The 25,811-nt window shown below is 45.4% G+C and overlaps 1 protein-coding gene across 6 annotated transcripts in view; it reads left to right on the top strand.

Annotated features, from left to right (window-relative positions):
* Window positions 1-25,811, top strand: part of CCDC148 (coiled-coil domain containing 148) — a 1,950,480-nt gene that overhangs the window by 1,598,940 nt on the left and 325,729 nt on the right. The window lies entirely within an intron of this gene.

Raw genomic sequence — 25,811 nt, forward strand, 5'->3', positions numbered from 1 at the left:
ACTTTAGAGCACCTAGAGTAAATTGAAGGGGGAGGGACTTTCAAAGGACGTTGGATATGGGTTTACGGTAACAGGGATACACTGTTAGGATGTAGACTCGTTTTGAAACTTCAACCTAGATTGAATTCTGTGTATTAGAAAAATACTGTAAGCGATATTCAATCAACACTACAGCTAATTCAATGCCTAGTCTGGATGCTGAGGGAAACCCTTATTGATATATTTTTAGGTCCAGTTCATGTACTCTGGATGACAACCCTTATATAACACCCCTCTCTTAGAATCCCCCTGACCCCACTGAGCCAAGAAGTAGGTCTGTTTTGCAAATTTAAAAGGTTTATTTGAGAAATATAAACAATATATATATATATATCACACTTCTATAAATAAATTGATAATGGATATTACACTTGTGAATATGAGCAGTAATCAGCAAGAGGTAACTTATGAATAGGAACAGAAGAATAAGGTGGGAAAGAATGCTTTATATGGTTCAAGGAAACGCAATGATGAATGAAATGCAGTACAGAAAATAACTTGATATGGCTTCAACAAAAGACAATGTAATCACTGTTCCCCTGGTGGAAATTCACCCCCCCCCGCCCGCTATATGCAATGCAAGGAGATGGAAGTAACACACACAGTCTTAGGAAATACAATCAAATACAATACGGAATTCAGTTCCCCCCCCAGCAAGCTTAGAGGAAACAGGCAGAAGTATTAAACACAGGCCCAAAATGCTTTTAAATGTGATGGCAATGGATGGGAAAATGTGCTAACTGATTTTAATTCCCTCTAGAGATTCAGGATGAGTGAGAGATGCTTGTTGGTAATAGTTCAGGCTCACTTTAGCAATGCTCTATGAGTTATTACCAGGTTGCAAACGGATTTTTAACAAAGGAAAGAATGGAGCTGCTATTTTGACAAGTGGAGAAATTGAGCCAAAATCGCAAATCGCAGTAAATTTCGCAAGTGCGTAAATCGCGATTGCGGACAAAGTATAGGGAGTAGGAAGCCGGTTCTAGGTTCATTGCTCTGCTGGTCTAGCCTCTCTGGATACAGCGGCCTCTGGTTCTGGATACTGCTCTGCTTTCCGGTCCGGATCAAGTGGATTCTGGATGTAACACTGCTTTCTGGGTACTGGCAAAAGTTCTTGGCAAAATAATTCAGACAGCTCGCCTGGCTGTGGAATAGTTTGCAAATGATTTTAAGGATGCTGAGGCCTGCTGAGAAGAGTTCTCAGTTTGTGGGTTTAGGCCCTTGCTTTAAGTTCTGAAGTAAATTTCTGGTCTCTGAAGATTGATGGATGTGAAGTCTGGAGTCTCCCGGCAGAGCTTCCCGCAGAAAATGGAATTGAATCTCTCTACCTGTCCCAGCAGTCTCTTTTTATGTGTTTTGGAAAGTGGGTGTGTGCGTTGGTCATAACTAAGCCTGCCCCTCTCTACTTGTCATTGGCCCTATTCTCCCCTCTCCCATGATTGGGGGAAGGAAATGGATTGTCATCATGATGAGGTCTGTTTATGGGTCAGAGGATCCTCCCCTGGTCAATTCGCCCACAAATCTATGTTTGATTCAAATACATATTTCCCAGATACACAATTTGTTGAAATTACATGTACACATTATATATTCCTTATGGTCCATGCTTGTCCGCCTCTGATCTTCCTGGGGGCTTGCATTCAAAAATGACAACATTTTGCGCTTTTTGACTGGTTTACCAATATCGGACATTTACCAAAAATTACACACATGTGCGCAAGCAGTAAGGACATTAATTGATGAAGTGTCAGATTTTTAACATGCAGAGATTTGGAGTAAAGCCCTATTTTCGCTAGAAACCCCCCAGCATACACCACAGGGTCCTAACACCTCTTAAAACGTGCACAGAAAAATCACAAGAATAATGATATTACTTATATAATTCTGACAAGTCCGCACTATGAGTTATCCATCTTTTTTAAAATTATGCTCTGGCCCAGATGGGTGTGGTTTAGGTTCCAAAGCACATGGGGGAAGCTTCTGTCTGCCCCCGCCTCCAGCTCGGGTGGCTCCCAGAGGCACTTCTCCTCCCACTTCTCCCAAGAGGAAGCCACTTTACGCCCCCCCCCAATATAACATTTGCCTGAGTCCAGGACAAGGCTTTGTGCAACCTCCTGCAGTTGCCCCTCCCCTAATCTAATCAGAGAGGTGTCAACTCCTTTTGGTGGGGAAGCAGGATACAGCTAGGCCTGGGAAGATTGGCTGAGCAGGTTTCTCCTGTCGGGGGTAGTTGTCCGGCAGAATTCAGCTAAATGTCACTTAAGTTCCCAATTTAAATCAAACTTACAATTTTTACCTATACATTAAATAATTACTTCCTTCAAGTCATTTCAGAATATAGTTTTACATTGTATCCACCTCTTAGCAAGTCTTTCCTTGGTCTGGTTTGGGTTCCTCTGTTCAGTTTTACACAAAAGTCTGGTGGTTTTAAAACGCCGGCTTTCTGATAGTGGTGAGTACCGGTATTGCAACCATTTTTGGGATTAAGAAAATGAATTCACCACAGTTCTGAGTTGCTTTTTGGCAATCAGCATTGCCATTCCCAATGGCTTCAGGCTACTGTGTGTGTAGCCCAATGGTGGTTTTAGGCAGTGCCCTCCTGTGCTCACAACATAGGCAAAAATGGGTGGCAGTCTATTCTTCATGTTTTCCCTGTGCACTCTCTGGGGAGTTCTGGCCATCATGATGTTTTCCATGCCAGTACTTCACAGTTTTATGGTAGGGCTTGGATGCATGGGTAAAAACATCCCACAAGCCCCCCCCCCCCCTCTTGCGATGGCCATTCTGTCCTTTCACTGATGGAACTCGCAAGATCTGGGATGTTCGCCTCCTCTTCTTCCAATTCCATAGATGGCACAGTTCAGCATCTTTTCCTCCCTCCAGTCGATCAATCAGTTCTTCTTGCTGGTCCTGATGGGAGGATTGGGCGGTACCCCGGACCCCTCGGATCTTCGCTCCCGGTCCCCAGGTCACCTTCCGTGGTCAGTCTCCATGTTTTCTTTCTCCTAGGACAAAGGAAAGCGGCAATACCTATTCATAGACATTTCTACCCCACTATTGATATAGTGGGGCGACATATACATTTTATACTTTAATAGACATAGCATTCCAATTTTTAAAAACAAGATATAATTCCGAGACAGTGGCTTACAAGCGTCATAATATTTTGGAGACTATATATGGGATATTTTAGGGTTGGAACTGAATTAATCTGGAGCGGTCCCCTCCGGTATTGCAGAGGACTCCTCTAGTTGCTGCAGCATGTGCCTGGGATGGCAACACTTTAGCTGATTTATATGTACCCACTTGTCTTCCCCTTCCGCCAGACTACCTTTGGGGATGCGGATCTTGTAGGCCACAGGGGAGATCTTGTCTATAATTTCAAATGGTCCCTTCCATGAAGGCAAACATTTTCGCTGTTTGGCCTGGTTCCTTTGGAAATTGTATAGATAGACCCGGTCCCCCACAGTATATTCCTTCCTGGTGTTCTTCAGGTCGTAGTGGGTTTTCATGCTATCAGCTGATCTTTCTAGATTCCGCTGAGCATAGGCAAAAGCATGCTGAAGGTGTTTCCTTAAATTCTCCACATACTCATGAGTTGTGGAGGCATTTATCAGTGTCTGGTCTTGGGTCCTGTAGAGCAGATGCTGGGGAAGCACCATCTTGCGTCCGGTCATCAACTCAAATGGTGACATTTTAGTTGCAGATGAAGGGGTAGATCTGATGGTCATTAGGACCAGAGGTAATCGGATATCCCAACTTGGCCCAGAATCTGCCACAAACTTTTTTAATATGCTCACAATGGTTCGGTTGTATCTCTCCACTGCTCCAGAAGAAGCTGGCCTGTAAGCAATGTGTAGCTTCCTTTTAACCCCCAGTATCTCCCACATCTTTGTCATTACTTCACTGGTGAAGTGGCTACCTCTGTCTGACTCAATCCTTTGAGGTAGACCAAAACGGGAAAAGATGTGGTTAATCATCAGGGCAGCTGCTGTTTCTGCCTTGCAGTTTGGGGCCGGGAGACATTCCACCCACTTGGTAAACAGGCATGTAACAGTCAACATGTACTTGTTTCCTTTAGACGAGCGAATCACAGGGCCTACAAAGTCGATTTGCAAATCTGACCATGGCAGTGTCATCCCCCTCTTTTGGAGAGGCGCACGGTGTGTGAGGGATGATGGCTGAAATTGTGCACACACAAGACACCCCTTCAAGTATTGGTCGAGGTCCTGCCCCATGTGTGGCCAGTATGCCACCTCTCTTAAGATTTCCAGTGTTGTGTGAAACCCCCTATGACCGGCGGTGGCCGCATCATGGGCGTGACTTAACATCAGGCTTCGGAATGAGGTAGGAACCACCCACTGATCATGGCCAGCTTGGGATTTCCTTACCAACAAACCGTCTTGGATTCGGAACATTTTTGGACATTTCATCAACACTCTTAGGTCCTCTTTCCCAATGTAATCGGTATCCGTCAGGGGAAAGTTCTCAGTGTCCTCAATGTGTTGGTAAAACTTACCAATTATTGGATCCCCCTTCTGAGCTGTAATCAAATCAGCATCAGGGGTCTCCTTACTCCATTGTGCAGTTGAAAGATCATTGTGAGCATTTGTCTGGGACCTAGTGATAGCAGTGACCTGGATTTCCCCCAACAGGGACTCTATTTCTATTAGATCCCCTTGGATGGCCCCGGTTTTGGCCAGCTGATCAGCTAAGTCATTTCCAGTTTTGTCTGGTCCCTCTACTTTGGAATAACCCTTGATCTTTTTCCAGTAGATGGTCATCCCATTCGATGTGACCAGATCATCAATATTTTGGATTAACTTCCCATGTTTCAAGGGTTTGTTATTAGCACATAACATGCCTCTGGTTTTCCAATTAACCAGTTGCTCCACGAACCTGTTCCGTACATAATCCGAGTCTGTGATTATGACCAGTTCGTGGAGTTGATGTTGGACAGCGGTGAGGATGGCCTGATGCACAGCCATCAACTCTGCCACCTGACTACTTCGGGGACCATTTTTGTACCCAGCGGAGGGTTCAGGAAACTCCTTCACCCATGCATTCACTACGCCGGCCACCAGTTCTTTCTCCCTGTGGTTGTCAACATGGTAAGAGCATCCATCCACATAGACAGTGGGCATTCCCTCACACTTATCCTCTTCAAAGACTTTGTGTGGGGAATTAAGGTATGCCTCCATGTTGTCCTTGATTTTTAGACTTTCGTCCTCAAGACAGTTTTCTCTGGCACAATCATGCAAGTCAGCTAGACCTTGCGCGAGGGGACTCTTCTTGTTTTGGCCATATCTGACCTCCACAGGAAAGCCTTGCATTGACAGAATCCAGGAAGTAATTTGGGAATTACTCACATTTCCGGCCCGGAATCTGTCACTTTGGAGATATTGCAGAGGCTGGTGTGGAGTCTCCACTGTGATGTGTTCCCCCTGGATAAACGGGCGGTAATTCTTCAATGCCCACACCGTTGCCAGGAGTGCCTTCTCACAATCGTTGAATTTTTCCTCCACAGAGGATAAAGTTTTGCTCGCATAGGAGATTACTTTATTGACCTTGTCATGCTTTTGGTATAATACTGCCTTCAAGCACGTATTCGAGAACCCTGTCTCCAGGAAGAACTCCTTGTTTCTGACAGGGTAAGCTAGGCAAGGCGCTTGTGAGAGGCTTCTCTTGAGTTGTCTTACTGCCTCGGATTGTTCTGGACCCCATTCCCACTTGACCCCCCCCTTCAAGAGATGAATCAGAGGTCTAGTGATCTCTGCGTAGCCTTCAATGAACTTTCTGCTGTAATTAGTTAGTCCAAGGAGGCTCCTTAGTTCCCGCAGAGTTGTGGGGTCTTTCAGTTTCTGAAGTGCTTCAACTTTCTTTTCCTGGGGACAGAGACCCTGAGGAGTAATCTCATGCCCCAAGAAATTAACAGGGGTTCTACACCACTGTGCTTTCTGAAAGGAAAGTTTTGCTCCACCGGCCCTCAACTGCGTCAGAACATAACGGATCTCCGCTATGTGTTCCTCCACAGATGAACTTTTGATGAGGACATCATCTACATAAACCAGGTTACCCCTCGCATCCAGGTCGGGCATGGCCTTATGTAAGAAAATGTTGAATTCATTGCCGGAGTTGAGGTATCCGAAGGGAGTCCGGGTCCATGTGTACTGCTGGCCCCCAAAGGTAAAAGCCAGTTTGTATTGGTCCTCCCTACTGACAGACACGGTCCAGTATCCATTGGTCAGGTCTATTGCTGTGAATACCTGTGACCCCTGCATCTGGGCCAGCCCTTGGTCAATGTAGGGCAGAGGCCATCGGGAAGTATGGACCCGTTTGTTGAGCTCCCTAAGGTCGGCGCAGAGTCTCCACTGGCCGTTTGGCTTCAATATTCCCAGCACCGGATTATTGAAGGTGCTGTGTACTGGACGGATTATTCCCCGGGACTCAAGGTTCTTAATTATTTCAGTAAGGGACTCCATGGATGTGAGAGGCAAACGATATTGCTTCACAAACACTCGAGTCATTCCAGGGTCTGTGGGAATTGTTGTGGTGTGGATGTCGGTGCGACCACAGTCATATGAGTCTACCGCAAAGAGATCTTGGAAATCCAAGAAAACTTGTTTCAACTTTTGCTTCTGTTCCAGAGTCACGCAGGCATCAGCTAGGTTGACCCTCTCTTCCACCATCTGCCTGAAGCCTAGAAAGAATTCTGGTTTGGCTATCTCTGCGGCCTCCTCCAGCTGGGTGGAGAAGTCCCTGGTCAGAGAGCTGATTTGGACTGGAGGCTTCAGGTGGGAAAGGCAGCCCTCATGGACCTGGAAAATCACCTCATCCCTTCTGAAGTCACAAGTCACATCTTCCTTACCATAAGGGCAAGAAGTGTACACCAGGAAGTTCCCCCCCATGCCTGGTGAACATTCTGTCTGGTGTTGTATTGTCCTCACTGTCACTGTCACAACAGTCCTTGGGGATCGGTCCTAACAGTTCATTTCCTAAATCAATGGAGAAATGTCGGTCATCAACCGTAATTCCAATAATGGTGCCTGCGGCTAGAGTAATACTCTTTAAGTCGCTGTTATCCACCTCTATTGGAATGGTGTCATGTTCTATGTTGACTAATGGAGTTGGGTTTACCCCCAACCCTTGCTGTTGGAGAGAAGCATTTAGATGTATGTAAGCATCAGGGTTTTTCAATTTTTGTCCTCTTTTAACTTTAATTTCCAGGGAGAATTGTCGGGTCCTTTCTGGGATGGTGACTTCCGCTTTAATCTGAATTTCAACTGCATAAGGTAGCAATTGAGCTGACCTAAATGCTTTTTCTGGATCATCAAAGCCCATGGGATTATCCGCCAATCGGGACCAAGCTTTGAAGTTTATTAGGTCCAAACAAATGGCAAAGCGATTGAGAATGTCACTGCCTAAGTAAAAGGCGGCAGTGACGTCTCGCACGACCCAACAATTATGGACTATGCTATTGTTGCCAATGGAGATTTTGAGCATACACATGCTTGGCAGGAGATGTTGGGAGTTAGGTGCTTCCAGGTCCATTTCCCATTGGTCTATCAGTTTGAATGTGGGAATGGCTGGATCTTTTGGGAGTTGGCGGAACATGGCTTCGCTGATGAAGCTCTTACTGTTGTTCACACACACTCGGGCGAGAACAGAGTCCTTACCCTCATTTAACTGAACAGGGATGAACAACTGATCTCCAATTTGCTGAATATCAGCCAGGCTCGGAGCTGATTTCACCTCTTTCTGGACTATAGGAGTGGGAGTGTCTGATTGTGGATGGGTAAAGAATTTCAGAGTGTTTCCTTCCAGTGTGGAATACCACCTTAAACTGGAAGGAAGGTTGATTTTCAGAAATAGAGAGGACCCCCCATCACCAGTCTGTTGTCCTACTGCTATTACTGTCACGTCTGGAATCTGGTTGTTCTGGAAGTGAAATTCTACTTGGTCAGATTTTTGTTCAACCATGTGGCAGGTGCCGTTTAAACTAACATGGTTGACACTCCGTTTTAATTTTATTGGTCGGCTAGTCTGGGTCCAGAGGACCTTGTTTACGCAATCTATTAGGGGTGACAACCTTCTCAGGAGGTCATTCCCTAGCAAACAAGGGGTGCCCTCTGGAGTCATTACTATGACCGGGTGTTTCACCTTGTGTCGGCCTATTTTGAGGTCCAAATCTGCAGTCCCCTCGACAGGAATTTCCTTCCTGTCAAAGTTCTGCAGATGTCCAGGAAGAGAGGTGAGAGGAATACGGTAATTCTCCCCCCTTCCTGCATTTAGTTCATCAAAGGCCCTTTTGGACAGAAGGGTAGCTTGGGATCCAGTGTCCACCGGTGCCAAAATTGTACCCTGCCCCTGTACTTGTACCGGGGCATAGTATCTTCCCTCCTTCTCCTCAACGGGGCACAGATAATGCACATTTTTGGACAACTGGTGGGCTAACTTTCTGGTTTTTGACATGGCGAGAGAAGAGATTTGGGCAGAATTCTGTGGAGAGCCTGGGGAATCTGAAAGAAAAAATTGGCAACTGGAAAGGTTTCGGGTTCTGGGCCGCCCCCCCCCTTTTTGGAGGCAGTCATCAGGATGGGTTTGACCCATGGGATTTTGGTATTGTTGGTTCTGGGATAGAATGATGGGCGGTGACAGCTCAATCCCCATATCTACCCAGTCTGTTGATTCGGTTTTAGGTTCCCCTGGTTCCGGTTCTGGGCCGCCCCTGCCTTTTGGGAGGCAGTCACCAGGATGGGTTTGTACCAGGGGTTTTTGGTTTTGTTGGTTCTGGGATAGAATGATGGGCGGCGACAGCTCAATCCCCAAATCTAACCAGTCTGGATTGGAATCTCTTGGGACCCATTTTTCCTTGGGAGGAGTTCCCCCATCTCTGAAGGAGAAGATACTTTTCCCAGGATCCTCTGAGGATCCCCCTCCCTCAAATTGGAAGACCTGTACCTCCTCCACAAAGTGGGTCTGTTTGGGTCCTTTGTTTCTCCTACCTCCTCTCTGCTCCTTGGGTGGCAGACTTTCAGGGGTAGGAGATTTTGTTTCCGGTTCCTGGTTTTCCAGGGGCTGTTTACAAGTTGGGAAGGAAGCTTCCTCTAAGGCTTTACACCCCCCTTCCCCTTGTGCCTCCTCCCTGGGAACCGGTGGGTTATCGGGGTGCTGTCCCCGTCATTGTTCTGGAGCACCAGGTCCAGAGTTTGGGGCATTCTGCGGTGGCATGCTCATCTGAGGGTTCTGTTGAGCCCTCAGTATGTGACCCAGATCTCGTGCCATATTTTGGACCTGGCGCTCAAGATGTGAAACCCGCTCAGGCTGATACGGGGCTCTATTTTCTCCCCTGGGCTGATCGCGGGAAGGGTAGCTATCCCTTCTCTGGTAATACCCCGGATTGGGAAGAGTTGGGTACCCCTCCACCCTTGGCCTCCCCTCTCCCGGATTAGGTGGTCTGGGCTCAGGGAATTGGGGAAAGAAGGATGGATGGTTTTGGGGTTGGAAATTGGGTGGATACCTGGGGAAAAAGTTCTGCCCAGGATTTGGTGAATTTCTGCCCTCCTGGGGGACGTTAGGAGGGAAGTTCCCTGGGTCAGGGGCTTGGCGGGATCCCCCCCCTTGGGCTGGAAGAGTCCACACATAACCCAGGATGGGTCGGTTTCCCTTGTAGCGGGGATTTACATAATCAGGGGAGCGAGGGACCCCATTTGTGGTACTACCTCCTCGACTCCCTGTCTGTGACTGGCCCGAGGGCCTTCTGGGCTTGGCATTATTAGGTGCAGGTAGGTTTTTAGGCCCCCCCATCTCCAAATCCAAAACGGGGGTGACCTTTACCTCTGCCACCTTGGCAGCAGCAGGGGTGCTATTGGTTTTGGGGTTTTTCTGCGCATTATTTTTATTTTCGATGGGCTTCTGCACCTCATAGATCCGGGTAGCCTGTTCAATGACCCAGTCTAAAGATCTTTTCTCATGAAAATCTCTCACGAGCTGGGTCATTATGTATTTGGGTAAGGCATGGAAAAACGTATTGATAAATTCTCTGCTATCCGTGCGCACCCTTCTGGTGGTCTGCGCAAAAGCATGCTTTAATTCTTGCACAAACTCTTGTGGGGCCTGATCCTCCCCACATTGCAAATTGTAGGCTGCCTTGCGAGCCTCTTGAGGATTTCTGTGCACAGAAAAATGTTTCAAGATGGCCGCCCTGTATGTGGACCACCTTGAATGGTTTTGATCCTCCAGCCCTGCAAAGAAACTGGAGTATTCTGGTGAGAAGGTCCATTTGACGTACTGGATGTAGCTACTGCTGTCCTTCAAATGGAAAGTCTCCATCATTTGCTCGTAGAGCTCCAAGTGTTCCCAAACAGAATACTTGGCGTTCTTATGATAAGGTGTGATGACAATCCTTATTGCCTTTATTTGTTTCAATGGGTCCTTAAGCAAGGCCCTTTTTGCCTTATTGGCCTTTTTGGTTCGGGTAACCCTGGTCCATTCATCCTCTGACTCAGAAGCGCTGCCCGTCTGATCTTCCAGGTTTTCCCAGATTCTGCGAGCCTGGGAATGGCTGGCAGAATGTGGGGACCTGGTCTCCTGTGTCCTGTAATGCTCAAAGGAGTCTTCAGATGCCCCCTTGCTGCCAGGATTTGATGGGTACCCCCCCACTGACCTAACTGGGCAGAGGTTTTCAGGATGCCCTTAATGGGCCTACTCTCCTGGGGTTCCCCACTAAATTGCACTGTGCTTGGGTGCCCATACCCGGATGCCCGCCCATCCATTCCTGGGAGGTACTGGCCTATGAGCCCCATACTTCTAGCTGGATAGTAATCTGCCATCCCCGTGGCCCTGGACTCATGTGCGCGAGGGGACATGGGGGTGGCGGAGTACAGGGACTGGGAGAGATGAAGGCCTCTGGTACTAGGGCTCCTTAGGTTATACCCAGGAGTTTCTCTTTCCCAGCGAACCTCATCTCTATCCGCCCAGTGTTCCCTGTTGCAATGCAAGAGCCTGCGCTTTCAGTTCCTCATTTAAGGCCTTACTAGACTCTATCAGTCTCTCCTGCATCGCTACCTGTTGCTGGAGCCTATCATTGTGCTGGCAGAGAGCCTCATACTCTCTCTGTGCCTCCTGATTGGTCCTGGAGTACTGGGCCAGTCTTTGCTGCAGGAGGGTTACCTCCTGAGCTGTGTCCCTATTGGCCTGCTCCTTTCTTGCCAGAGCATCCTCCACCCTCCTGGTGTGCTCTAACAAGTTCTAGTGTTCTTTTTGGAGGTCACCCAGTCCCTGGAGGGCCAGGTGATTTTCTTCCATTTCCCTTTTTAAGTGGCAGACTTCCTGGCCTAAGGTATCCCTTTCTTGACCAAGAGCCTGCATCTGTGCCGCCAGGTCGTCCCTTTGCCTTTGGAAGGCACCAGCTTTCTGGCGCTCCTGGTCAAACTGCCTGGGTATCCAGGTCTTTCAAAATCAGTTTATTGCTCTCTGCTTTCTCCCTATCTAGGTGGCTTTGCATGGTGACTACCTGCTCAGCACATGTCCTATTGAAGTCTAACTGTTGCTCCAGCTTTTTCTGGCTCTGCAGTAGGGAGTCCAAACCTTCTTGGTACTCCCTCTGCAAGGCCAGAAATCTGGTATCCTGGTCAGCCTTTTCCTGTTGCAGCACATCCATATCCTCCTTTATTTTAGTGATGTACTGTCTGCTGTCCTTTTCTGACTCCTGGCTCCTGAGCAGCCTCTGCTCAGAAGAGTCCAGATCAGATTGGGCCTTCTCTAACGCCATCTGTTGCCTATTTGCCAGATCTTGGCCTTCAGCACATTTGTCCTGAATGGCTCCCATATATAGATACAAATATGCCCCTATCCTGGCAATCTTATTGTGTTCATCTTTGGCTTTAGGGGCCATATATAGTTCACTCAGGGCCACATGTAGGGGACCCTGATCTCTCCATATATCTGACCCTGTTTCAGTGACCTGTTGCGCGATTGCCTGCAACCAGACCGCTTGGTCCTGGTGAGTCCACTCACCTCTCACAAATAGCTTATGTAAGAAGTGCTCTCTGGTTATTTTGATGTCTACCAGTGTCGTCAGTCTGGAATTTGAGTTCCTTCCTGACTTACAGAAGTTTGTATTTTATTTTTGCAAAACAGACCGTTTCCTTAGAGCGTTCCTTTGAGGAGTGCTTAACAGCGTAACACAGCGTGGTGATCCGACCGGATGTATGTCTCCTGTCAGTTAGCACACTGTATTAATCTGCACAAGTGATAGATCTAACCCAGAATCTCCGTCTACGAGCCCCCACTCTTGTAAGCGATATTCAATCAACACTACAGCTAAGTCAATGCCTAGTCTGGGATGCTGAGGGAAACCCTTATTGATATATTTTTAGGTCCAGTTCATGTACTATGGATGACAACCCTTATGTAACACCCCTCTCTTAGAATCCCCCTGACCCCACTGAGCCAAGAAGTAGGTCTGTTTTGCAAATTTAAAAGGTTTATTTGAGAAATATAAACAATATATATATATATATATATCACACTTCTATAAATAAATTGATAATGGATATTACACTTGTGAATATGAGCAGTAATCAGCAAGAGGTAACTTATGAATAGGAACAGAAGAATAAGGTGGGAAAGAATGCTTTATATGGTTCAAGGATACGCAATGATGAATGAAATGCAGTACAGGAAATAATTTGATATGGCTTCAACAAAAGACAATGTAATCACTTTTCCCCTGGTGGCAATTCACCCCCCCCCTATATGCAATGCAAGGAGATGGAAGTAATACACACAGTCTTCGGGAATATAATCAAATACAATACGGAATTCAGTTCCCCCCCCAGCAAGCTTAGAGGAAACAGGCAGAAGTTTGAAACACAGGCCCAAAATGCTTTTAAATGTGATGGCAATGGATGGGAAAATGTGCTAACTGATTTTAATTCCCTCTAGAGATTCAGGGTGAGTGAGAGATGCTTGTTGGTATTAGTTCAGGCTCACTTTAGCAATGCTCTATGAGTTATTACCAGGTTGCAAACGGATTTTTAACAAAGGAAAGAATGGAGCTGCTATTTTGACAGTGGAGAAATTGAGCCAAAATCGCAAATCGCGGTAAATTTCGCAAGTGTGTAAATCGCGATTGCGGAAATAGTATAGGGAGTAGGAAGTCGGTTCTAGGTTTGTTGGAAAGCCTAGAATCCAGCTTTAAAATGAAAGTTAAACCACGTTCCTAGGACAAACGGTTCCGGAGATACAGACAATTTAATAAAGGTAGATTTTCGGATTTAAAGTAAAACTCAAAATGACAGGTGACAGTTTGCAGCTTTAGAATGACAGCTCGCAGCTTTAGAATGACAGATGACAGGATTACTAGGAGGCAGTTCTACTTAGGTTAAAATAGTTTGGATTAGATTATTTTAACTAAGAGATTGGTTCTGCACAGTTCTGCTAGGTACTCACAATATAAATTTGAAATAGGCCTCGACACGGATCTGGTCAACACGTCCAGCGGCGGTTCTCTCTGCTCGGGGGGTCAATCAGGCACCGGTTCTGCTCACAGCGATCCAGATCTCTGGTTCTGCTCACAGCAGTCTGGGTCTGGTCTGCTCTGCTGGTCTAGCCTCTCTGGATACAGCGGCCTCTGGTTCTGGATACTGCTCTCCTTTCCGGTCCGGATCAAGTGGATTCTGGATGTAACACTGCTTTCTGGGTACTGGCAAAAGTTCTTGGCAAAAGAATTCAGACAGATCGCCCGGCTGTGGAATAGTTTGCAAATGATTTTAAGGATGCTGAGGCCTGCTGAGAAGAGTTCTCAGTTTGTGGGTTTAGGCCCTTGCTTTAAGTTCTGAAGTAAATTTCTGGTCTCTGAAGATTGATGGATGTGAAGTCTGGAGTCTCCCGGCAGAGCTTCCCGCAGAAAATGGAATTGAATCTCTCTACCTGTCCCAGCAGTCTCTTTTTATGTGTTTTGGAAAGTGGGTGTGTGCGTTGGTCATAACTAAGCCTGCCCCTCTCTACTTGTCATTGGCCCAAATCTCCCCTCTCCCATGATTGGGGGAAGGAAATGGATCGTCATCATGATGAGGTCTGTTTATGGGTCAGAGGATCCTCCCCTGGTCAATTTGCCCACAAATCTATATTTGATTCAAATACATATTTCCCAGATACACAATTTGTTGAAATTACATGTACACATTATATATTCCTTATGGTCCATGCTTGTCCGCCTCTGATCTTCCTGGGGGCTTGCATTAAAAAATGACAACATTTTGCGCTTTTTGACTGGTTTACCAATATCGGACATTTACCAAAAATTACACACATGTGCGCTAGGAGTATGGATATTAATTGATGAAGTGTCCGATTTTTAACATGCAGACATTTGGAGTAAGACCCTATTTTCTGCTAGCAACCCCCCAGCATACACCACAGGGTCCTAACACCTCTTAAAACGTGCACAGAAAAATCACAAGAATAATGATATTACTTATATAATTCTGACAAGTCCGCACTATGAGTTATCCATCTTTTTTAAAATTATGCTCTGGCCCAGATGGGTGTGGTTTAGGTTCCAAAGCACATGGGGGAAGCTTCTGTCTGCCCCCGCCTCCAGCTCAGGTGGCTCCCAGAGGCACTTCTCCTCCCACTTCTCCCAAGAGGAAGCCACTTTACGGCCCCCCCCAATATAACATTTGCCTGAGTCCAGGACAAGGCTTTGTGCAACCTCCTGCAGTTGCCCCTCCCCTAATCTAATCAGAGAGGTGTCAACTCCTTTTGGTGGGGAAGCAGGATGCAGCTAGGCCTGGGAAGAGTGGCTGAGCAGGTTTCTCCTGTCGGGGGTAGTTGTCCGGCAGAATTCAGCTAAATGTCACTTTAGTTCCCAGTTTAAATCAAACTTACAATTTTTACCTATACATTAAATAATTACTTCCTTCAAGTCATTTCAGAATATAGTTTTACATTGTATCCACCTCTTAGCAAGTCTTTCCTTGGTCTGGTTTGGGTTCCTCTGTTCAGTTTTACACAAATGTCTGGTGGTTTTAAAACGCCGGCTTTCTGATAGTGGTGAGTACCAGTATTGCAACCATTTTTGGGATTAAGAAAATGAATTCCCCACAGTTCTGAGTTGCTTTTTGGCAATCAGCATTGCCATTCCCAATGGTTTCAGGCTACTGTGTGTGTAGCCCAATGGTGGTTTTAGGCAGTGCCCTCCTGTGCTCACAACATAGGCAAAAATGGGTGGCAGCCTATTCTTCATGTTTTCCCTGTGCACTCTCTGGGTGGTTCTGGCCATCATGATGTTTTCCATGCCAGTACTGCACAGTTTTATGGTAGGGCTTGGATGCATGGGTAAAAACATCCCACAATACATTCGAAAACTACTGGAAGGAACTTTCCTTGGAAACAATGGCCCACGTCTGATACATGTATTCTACAGTCTGCTTGGCACAGTCCTTTAAGGATGGCAGACCAAGAGAAAGTAAATCACAAGTCAAATGCTGGAATGTTATCACTTCAAGCTGCCGTTGGTGCAACCTTTGCTTCCAAGTCGTAGTTGGAAGGTAAGAGCTGATCCAACCTGCAGTATGCTCCCGGAAAAGATGAATCGTGCTTTCTTTTTTTGCTGCCACTAAATTTCACACCTGGCTTTCTCTATTGCAGCTTCCTCTTTTTGGTCCCTTTTGTTTTTCTTTTGTGATTTACGTGTTGTTCCTTTTGTTCCTCTTTTCTCCTTTCAGGGTTCATGGTCTCCGGCTTGACATTTCTCCGCTCCATTGTTTTCTGCTGTCCATCGCTCAGCTCCAGTGTCTCATCTATTCACCGCTCCTGAGTTTCCAACAGAACATCCCTCAGTACAATCTCACTATCACTCCCTGTTTTCTCCACTCCTCACTCTTTCTCTGTCCAGGGACTCCTATCACACCTTGCCTTCACCATGTCATTCTGGACTTCTATTAGCTTCTTTCCTGGGAATCTTGCATTGTCAACAAATTGGTGAGCCTACAAGCATTAATACTGACTACATGTATTACTGATAATAACTCTCCTATTACCAGCAATATTTCAACTTGTGTCCCTCTTTTCCGGGATTCTGGTCCCTAGCCCATTTGCGTGGGCTTTTCTCTAAAGATATGCTTTTTGCCTGGAGTTTTGGGATCTTTGGGAATATTATTTAATCCTGCTGGAGATTTGGGCCGTTAACTGAAAAATACATTATATAGCATAAGTGCGTTTGAGAGCTTATTTTGTATTTTTTGTTTTATTGTTTAAGGCGCGGACCTAGCTGGAGAGCAGCAGAGCACTGTAAAGAGTGTGGGTAGCCGGCATTTTGGCTGGCATCTTTTATCAGTAGCGCAGTACTGTGAGGTTTGTGCGTCGATAGGGGCTTTCATTGTAATTAGTCCTTCGTCAGGTGTTGTTGAGAGAGCCACGTTTTGAGAGATTTGCAAAATTGGAAATTTGTGGGGGCATTCCGAGCTGACACCAGGATTGAGTTCCAGAGGGTGGGTGCATGACAAGAGAAGGATTGTTTGCGGGTCCTCTCTTTGCGGATGAGGTGTGATTCAAGCTGACTGGTCCACTTGCTGCGTGAGGAGCGTGTGCCACCCGATACATGGAGCTTAGCCACCAGGTGCATTGGTGTGCTACTCGTGACTGCTTTGTAGATAATACATGCACTCAGTATCCTGGCTTGGAGTGGAAGCCAATGTAGTTTGCGCTGGAAGGGGGTAATTCATTTAAATTGCCATGCTCCTGTAATAAGATATTCTGCAGTGTGATTGACTGCTTTTGGGGGAGCCAAGTGAGCAGCTGGGAGCCCTGTCAGGAGACTATTTCCCCCATCGATGTGCAAGACCATAAGGGCCTGCACTACGGTCCGGAAGTCCTGCGGCAGGATGAGGGGTTTGATTTTTTAAAGGGTAGATATTCTGAGCAATGCTATTTGGGCCTTTCTTGGCTATGTGTTTCTGGAAGGACAGATTGCTGTCAATGGTGAAGCTAAGGATTTTGCAGAGTCTGAGAGTTGTGGATCAAATCCTTCTAGGCGCATATGATTGAGCCATTGTTGGACAAGTTTTTTTTTAGCGGGTGAACCGATGAGGACGAATTCAGTCTTGGATGGGTACGCCGTCGACAACCAGGACTGGATGATGCCTGGGTAATTGCGTAGATGAATGATGTCCTGCGTGCTATTTACTCTCATGTACAAGTATCGTCTGTGTATTGGCGGATGGCTATATTGGGATCTTTGAGGAAAGAGCCCAAAGGCTCCATGTAAAGGCTACAAAGGATCTGTGAGAGGATGGAGCCTTGGGGGAATCTGCAGGGTGCCTGGAGTTGGTTAGAATGCAACAAGTTCATCTGGACAGCCCGCTGTCTGCCTGCGAGGTAGGAGGTAAATCAATTCAGGACAATGCCAGAGAATCCTATTCCTGTCAGCAAAGAGGGAGAGTAGGGTTCAGTAGTCGAGGGTGACAAATGTATCTGAGAGGTCAAGGAGGATGAGTATGCCCTTATCCATGATTTGGAGAGCATAATCCACCACCTGGATGGTGGCTGTCTCAATGCTACACTTTGGGCGGACCTCTGACTGATAGTCATTTAGGAAGTGGTGGAGTTCGATTCTGGTGAGTCGTTGTGTAGCAACTACTTTTTCTCAGATTTTGCTAATGGGAGGTTCATAATGGGCCTGTAGTTGGCCGGGACATCTGGATCTAGGGTTGTTTTTTTCAAGAGAGGTTAGATGAGACCAGCCTTGAAGGTGTCGGGGAATTATCTTTCTGTGAGGGAGGCATTGAAGATGCTGAGGAGCGCATTGAGGGCCGGGCCCATCAATTGTTTAATGATGGAGGCTGTAATTATAACCTCAGAGTAAGAAGTAGGTTTGAGGGACTAGGGATGCCTGGGCTAGGGAGGTGGGAACACCACGCAAGAAGAGAGGGGAACGTCCATTAGTGTCCCCATCTCTTCAATCATTGATGTTCTTAAGGACATTTGTGATGTGGTGTCTCTGTTTTAGCCCCAATTTCATTCTTCCTGCCCTGAATTAACTGTAACGTACTGGCAGTTACAAAAGTCCAGTCATGTTAGGACAAGTGCCAATATTTCTCCCACTTAGTGGCGATACTTCAGAATGGGGAGTAGCTTTCCGTGGGGCCACATTTGTAAGTGGGTGTTGAAGCATCTACCTGTGTAAGGAAGGTTAAGTTAAGATAGAAAATACCTGTCACATTTAATAGTTTACGCCTGGCTGTCAGGTTAGGCAAACGGTAAAGAGTTCAAGACTGGAGCTCCGCCCATGAGGATTTCTAACTTAGAACCAATAATGCATAGATTGTTGTCAATGATCTAGTCCAGAAGTCTCATATTTATGTTAAAGTGCAAGGGGGAGAGGGCTGAGCCTTCAAGGGTCTTGCAGGCCTAGGTGTGTGCCTGCCCTAATCTGTTTACGAAGAAACAAGCCAACCCATTCAGGGCTGTTCCCTGCACGCCAATAGTGTGTGTGAGTGAATGGAGTGAATGGAACAGGATATCATAGAGGAATGTGTGCTAATGACTAGTCAATTAGGATGAGGATCGGTTATTTCCTTCTACTTTGAGAGGTTTTCCCCTCAAGAGTATTGAACCATGTGTTTCCAATGTACACAACGGCAGCTAAATGATGGTCATTTTACTGCTAATGTGGCTGTAAGGTAATAATTTTGTTTGCATTTTATTTAATATTCAATTTAAGCATGTACTGAATTGAAATTCTATTTCTTATCAATCACAGGCCTTTATTGTCAATGGTTACATTTTAAGCAACCACAGGTGTTTTTCCCTCGCATCCCAAAAAATACAAAATACAAAACAGAAAATAACTGCTAAGCGATTAAATGATTCCTTTATGCTATAAAGTTGATAATCATAATGTTTTGTTTCTAATGATGATAATACGGATAATACATTACTTTTATAAAATTCCATAGCCAGATGCCAAATCGCTTTACTGACATGGTAGGTCTTATGTTCTTATAATTGGTATTTATCGTATGTAGCCCATATGCAAAGTTGACCTTGCCAGAATTGGTAGCTTTCAGTTAACCCTGTTTCACAGATGTTGGAGACCTGTGGCTCGGTGTAGACACAACACATGTGTAGCTGTCTAATAACATTTAATTTCATTTTTTCATTTAAATGATCTACCCTTGAGATAACAGAGATACACGGTTTTCAGTACGTTGTCTCCTCAATAGTTTTAGTGCACTTTTTGTAGTTTACCATTGTTTCCTCACATTATTATTAATTTTCTTTACATTTGTATAGCGCACAGACATCCCTTAGGCATCAAGGCGCTGTTGCTTGCGAAGAGCTTAGTTACATGTTGTACATTAATACATTAGGTACATAATAGATTTGTAAATACATTTTGTAGTTAATCAGGAGATGCAGGTGGAAGTGGAGTACATCAGGCGAAAAGCGCAGTTTTCAAAGCTTTGCGGAACGCCATGAGAGATACCTCACCTCGGAGAGTAGGAGGTAGAGCATTCCAGTGTGAGGTTGCAAGGTAGGGACAGCTAGTGCCACCTGCTCTAGCTCTTCTTACCATGGGCACGCTAAGCATGTTGGCATAAGGTGTTCTAGTTGGCCTTGTGGAGGTGGAGGTGTGGATCCTTTGCGATAGGTAGTCCGGTGCAGAGAGGTGGATGCACTTATGGGTCACTGTCAGTGCTTTGAATATGATCCTTTCTTTTATTGGGAGCCAGTAGGGTGATTTTGATTTTCTGGCAGCCGTGATGTGTTCTCTTTTGGAGCTACCTTGAGCTGCATGGAGCGCATTGCTCTGGATGACTTGCAGCCTTTCCAGGTTTTTATTGGATGTCCCTAAGAAGAGTACATTACAATAGTCTAACTTTGAACCAGTGATGGCTCTGGCAATGTTAGTGCGGTTCTCCTTGGAGAGGAAAGGCCTAGCTGTGTTAATGAGATTAGCATGGTACGCCACTGAGGAGATGATTGCATTGACTTGTCTATTCATGGAAAGGTTAGAGTCCAGATAGACTCCGAGGGTTTTGACTGCGTCAGATACTGGGATTTTGATAGTCAATGGTGAAGTGGCTGAACTGTGTGTCAAGGTTTTTGAGAGTGTCAGAGGATCCACCAGAAGGAGTTCTGTCTGGTCAGAGTTGAGGCATAGTCTCTTGGCTACCATCCATGCCTGGATAGTGTTGTAGACGTTGTTGAGCGTAGTGGAGTCTGTGTCGTAGTTCCCTGTGAGAGTGAGGAGGATCTGGGTTTCGTCCACGTAGTTGGTGTAGGAGCTACCCAGTGCGTCAAGGATGAGGAAGAGAGGGTGTGTAAAGATGTTGTAGAGAGTGGGAGAGAGGCAAAATCCATGATGTACCCCACATAGCCTGATGGTGGGTGAGGCGGAGGCCGAGTCAGAGAATACTTGCATGGTCCTTCCTTGCAAGAAGGAGGTGATCCAGGCAGTGTCGTCGGGGGAGAATTTAGCCGTGGAAGAGAGGTGGTGGCATAGGACATTGTGGTCTACAAGGTTGAATGCCGCAGAGAGGTCAAGAACTAATAGTAGGGTTGGTTTACCTAGGTGTCTGGCATCGTCCATCTGTTTTTTTCGGTGCAGTAGGGCGGTTTCCGTCCCGTGCCTTGGGCGAAAGCCAGATTGACGTAGCCCTAGGAGCTTATTTTCTTTGATGAAGTGTTGCACCTGCAGGTAGGCTGCTTTGTCCAATATTTTGAGTAAGAATGGGATGGTGGTGATGGGCCTGTAGTTGTTGGGGGAGGTTGGGTCAAGGGTAGGTTTTTTTAAGAGGGGGCAGACCCAGGCTTCCTTGAGGCAGGAAGAGACTTTCCCTGTGGCAAAAGAGGCATTGATGAAGTCTGTCAGTAATGGTGCATGGGTGTCAGCACAGTCGTTGATAACAGTGGCGGGGCAGGCCTCACCCTTACGGTTGGATGGCTTTATGGTTCTCATGAGGTTGATCATGTCTTGCTCCTGTATGACTTGAATGAGAATAGCGGGGAGGTGTGCGGAGAGGGAGAGGAGGTGGGGGTAGGAGTATTGGGAACCAAGTGTTTTGTGGATTGTATTTTTGTTTGGAGTGAGCTCAACTTGTTACGCATGGCTGTTTGAATTTCATCACACCACGCCTTGTCCATGGTGAAGTTCTAGGGGGCGGGGGTTGCGATCTCTAGCTCTCTGAAGATAGAGAAGATTTATTTTGTATTAGATTTAGCTTCAGAGATTCTGGATTTAAAAGATTTGGCTTTGGCATGAGTGATTGCCTTCTTGTACTCTTTTGAGCGGGCGTTAAAGTCAAGTTTGTCTTTCTCAGAGTGAGAGGTTTGCCATCGTGATAGGGCGGCCCTTTTTTCAATGCGGAGTATGAAGTCTGGGGTGAACCAGGCATAGTCTGGGGTGAACCAGGCATTGGAATGGCTGGTAGGTTTGGTTTTGCGGGGTTTGAGTGGGGCTATGGAGTTGACTGCTGATTTGATTGCGACATCGTAGGATAGGGCAAGGGCCTCTGGGTCAGTGGAGAATGGTGGTCTGAAAGCTGGACCCTGGAGGAAGGGTGGTATCCTTTCTGTAGTAAGTTGGCGGGAGCTTCTTGCGACGGCTGACGGCAGGGGGTGAGGAGGAGGAGTAGAGGACTTGTTGGTGGGGATGCTAAATGTGATAATGTGGTGGTCAGACCATGGGGTGGGGGTATTGCCCGTGATGAGGAGAGGACAGTTGTGCTGGGAAATCCAGTCCAGAGTTCTGCCTAAAGTGTGGGCGGGGACAGAGATAGTGTTACTGAACCCTAGGGTCTCAAGGGCTGAGTTGAGCGATTTAGCTGCTGGATCTTTGCTGTCATTAAGGCCTAGGGTAATGTCACTGAGTAGGATGACTTTGGAGGGTTTCTTAAGGTTGTCTGTCAGGAGGTGAATGAAGGAGGCCTGAAAGTCACCTAAGGGACCTCCTGGGCGGTAGACAAGGTGTATGGCGATGGTGCAGTGGTGAGATAGGCTGAGTTTGATTTGGAGGTAGTCGCTGTTATTGTTCATGGATTTCTCAATCTTTCTAACGGATAGGCAGTATTTGGCTATTAGCGCTACACCTCCACCTTTAGATGGGCGATCTTGTCTGGTGATAGAATAGCCTGGAGGGAACGCTAGCGCGAGGAAGGGCCTGAGGCTTCGTACAGCCACATTTCGGTGACCATGAGAAGGTCTAGGTTGCAGGTGGTGATGAGCTCCTGTATGTCTAAGGCATGTGCGTTAATGGACCAGGCATTAACCATGGCACACTTGAGATGGGGTTCTGGGGTGACTGGGGGATGTATAGGCGGGATGGACGTGGTGAGGGTGGGCGCATAAGTGGTTCTGGACTTAGCAGAATTTGTGGTTCACAGTTAACACTGATTTTCTTTACTTCAATTAATGAAACATTTTCTCAAACTATTTTTTGTCTTTAGTGAAAAATATTGATCATTCCGCTTATAGTCAATATATATGACACCCAGAATTGATAACAAAGCAACACTGCAGTAATGGCAGTGCCGTTACATTGAAATGGCAACAGAGATGTACTGCCAGAACTGAAAAACAGTAAAGAGGAGAAGGAAGAGAGCAATAGAGACAAAAGAAGGGTTATAATAACGTGAAAATACATATGTAATGCTGCCACAATTATGAAGTCCCAGCGCTGCATGCCCAGATGAAGTGATGGCATGGATATCATTGCTGTAACTGAGGCCTGGTGGAATGAGAGCTTCGATTGAGATACCACCACACGGGTTTAGGTCCTATTCTGAAATGATTTGTTCTAAAATATATCTAGTTGTGGGGCACTTTAAAGAATTGAAACAAATGATGTACAATATATGTTGAAAACCTAGGACCAAGTCAGCTGCCAAGGTGAGAGACTACTGGAAGACCATATGCATTGGGGTCATTATATTTATTTCATATTTGTATTTAGGTTATAATTGAACTTTTACAAAATTAACAAATACACATATTCATACTTATTAAAACATATCTTTCATCTTCATATTTGGCATGAATACATAATTTGATTTGTAGGCTTAAAAGTGTAGTGCAAAATATAAAGAGCTAACACTTAAAAAGGTTTCAAACAAATACTTATACACACGTAAATACAAATACAAAACGCTCATTTCTAAAACCAGTTAAGTTAATCGCTTTCATTGCAATTCATCAGTAAAATATAAACAATCATGAACTATTCAGTGATAACCTTCCTTTAAAGCTCATTGGTTTGCTACCAGGAGAGAATTATTTACCTACATACCCAAAACACAGGCAGACATTCAGTGACTAGTACCAAACTTTATAACGGGCAATATGCACCCCTTCACATTCTGTGTTCAGACAGTATGTCCAGAACGCAAGTGTTTTTATCGAGTTGTACTCATGAGTAAAATTTCCCAAAATCATCATGTATATGTGGCCCAGTTTAGAACATTCCGTAAGAAAATGTAGTGCTGTTTCAATACACTCTGTTATCTCACAGATTCAACAATATATATCTGCTCTCTCTTTTAATGTTCCACTGACCTCGGCGGATGACTCTCAGTGGCAGCTGGTTTATTCGCAACAATGTCTTAACCGTCTCACCTCTGGGTCAGGGAAACTAAAGCGATCACGTTGTGACCTCATAGACCTATGACTTATAAGAGGCACTTGACCATAGTTCTGTAGTTTCTCTAGGTGATCGTAATTCGTTTTATGTAATTTGAACAACGCTGAACATTGGGAGCCCAGTCTAAACTTTGAAACAGGTTTTTGACCGATTTAATAAACCCACATTCCTTCTTACTACTGTGTGTGAAACAGTAGTTTGCTCCCAATTTTCCCAGTAGGGGACATATCGGGGACGTTTTTGATTTTAAGAAAACCTCCCCTCTACCTTTTAGCTCCAAAGATCTTCATGCTAATAGTCCTAACTCGTATCGAATCTATTCTATAGAAGTGGACGGAGGGAGTCGGAGGACACAGCGCCAAACCTACCCCTCAAGTATTTTTATCCAATCCAGGTTGTTCATTTCAAGGGCCTTGAGTCCGTACAAAACTACTGGACAGAACCATTGTCTGTACAGGTTTAGGATACCTCCCAGTGAAAATCCTGCATGGAGATTTATAAATCTACGCACCTTAAGTGAGATGTGTTTTGCTTTTTGCATTTTAATCGCAATTAACTCCTGATAACTCTTAAATTCTGACATCTCCACTCCTAAATACTTGTACTGATTTGTGTATTCTATCTGGCCCAACACAGTAATCGGAGGCAATTTTTTAACATGACGTGTGCAAATTAACATACCTTTCGTTTTCGTTAAATTTGTATTTATTATGTTCATATAGCGCTTTACGCCAAAGCGCTTTACGTTATAACAACAAGAAATGAATCGCTAACCCATTTTCCTCGGTATACTTCACAAGCCCAAGCAACATAGCTTTCATTCCCTTATAGATCTGGTCACACAACACCAGGTCGTCCAAATAAAGCATGGCAGCTACAATGCACTGTCCAATTTTAGGTTGACATTTGGCGTGTGACATCATACTTAAAATCAGAAATATTGATATTAAATAACAAGGCCGCTAACCTACAACCCTGTTTAACCCCTTGATCTACAGGAATGTCACCAGAGAGAAGACCACTGTCACCCAGGAGAATCTGTGCAGTAGTTCCAGTGTGCAAGGCCACTGGTATCTGTAGAAGCCATTCAGGGCATCCCCATTTGCGTAGTTTACTCCAAAGCAATCCACGCTTGACTTGATAAAATGCGGCTCGGAAATCAATGAAGGTTAAATACACTGCAGGACTGCCTTTCGCTTTTGCTTTGGCCATAATTGCGTCTAACAGACGGATGTTATGTATTGTACCTGAGCCCTTACGAAGACCTGTCTGGAGGGGTTATAAGATGTCAAAGTCTGTAAACCAAACTTGCAGATATAATAATACAAAACCAGCAAAGACCTTTCCCGTAGTGTCTAAAAGTGATATTAATCGGTACTTTTCCGGCAACCGTCAATCTCCATTTTTATAGACTGGGACATAAATAGCTTTGACCCAAGTTCCTATGATACATCTGTCCCTACGTGTTTTTTTTTAAAGAGATCACATAAAATTATTGCCCATAATTCCCGATTTCCCTTGACTACAGCAGAAGAAAGGCCATTAGGCCCTGTAGCTCTTGAATTTTTAAGTTTACTTAGATGTTCTATCATATCTGTTATTTCAAGTCACCGGCCAACTTTTATTTTTTGTGTGAAAAGAGGCTTTATTTATATCATCTTTCTTCATTTTCACTTCAATATGAGAACGCCATACATTCTCAGCAATTGGGTTAATTAAGGACATCTTAGTGGCCGGTCTCGCCAAATTAAGAATATGCCATACCTTTTTGGTGTCTTTCTGGTTGAGGGTTCTTATCATTTTCTGCCAATTTGCCGTCATGTTCATCCTTTTCCTTTGTTTTATTCAATTTCTATATTTCATTTTCAATCTACCTATTTCAACTTTGGTCTCACCCTCAGGCGCACCTTCCTTTTTCAGGTGGCGAATACCAGTGTGCAACCACTGCTTCTTTCTTTGAATTTCCACTTCCAATGGTCGGACATGCTTTTTCATAGACAACACCAAACTATTCTTTATGGGTCTACCATTCTCCTGAGTCAGCTTCGTCAGCCAGGTTTCGATCTCGTCACCTGGCTGTAAACTAATACATTCATGGAAAGTAAGAGCAAGCTTTTTGCAAGTC

The sequence above is a fragment of the Ambystoma mexicanum genome, chromosome 9, assembly GCF_040938575.1.
Source record: "Ambystoma mexicanum isolate Mex_15411 chromosome 9, UKY_AmexF1_1, whole genome shotgun sequence".
NCBI lineage: Eukaryota > Metazoa > Chordata > Amphibia > Caudata > Ambystomatidae > Ambystoma > Ambystoma mexicanum.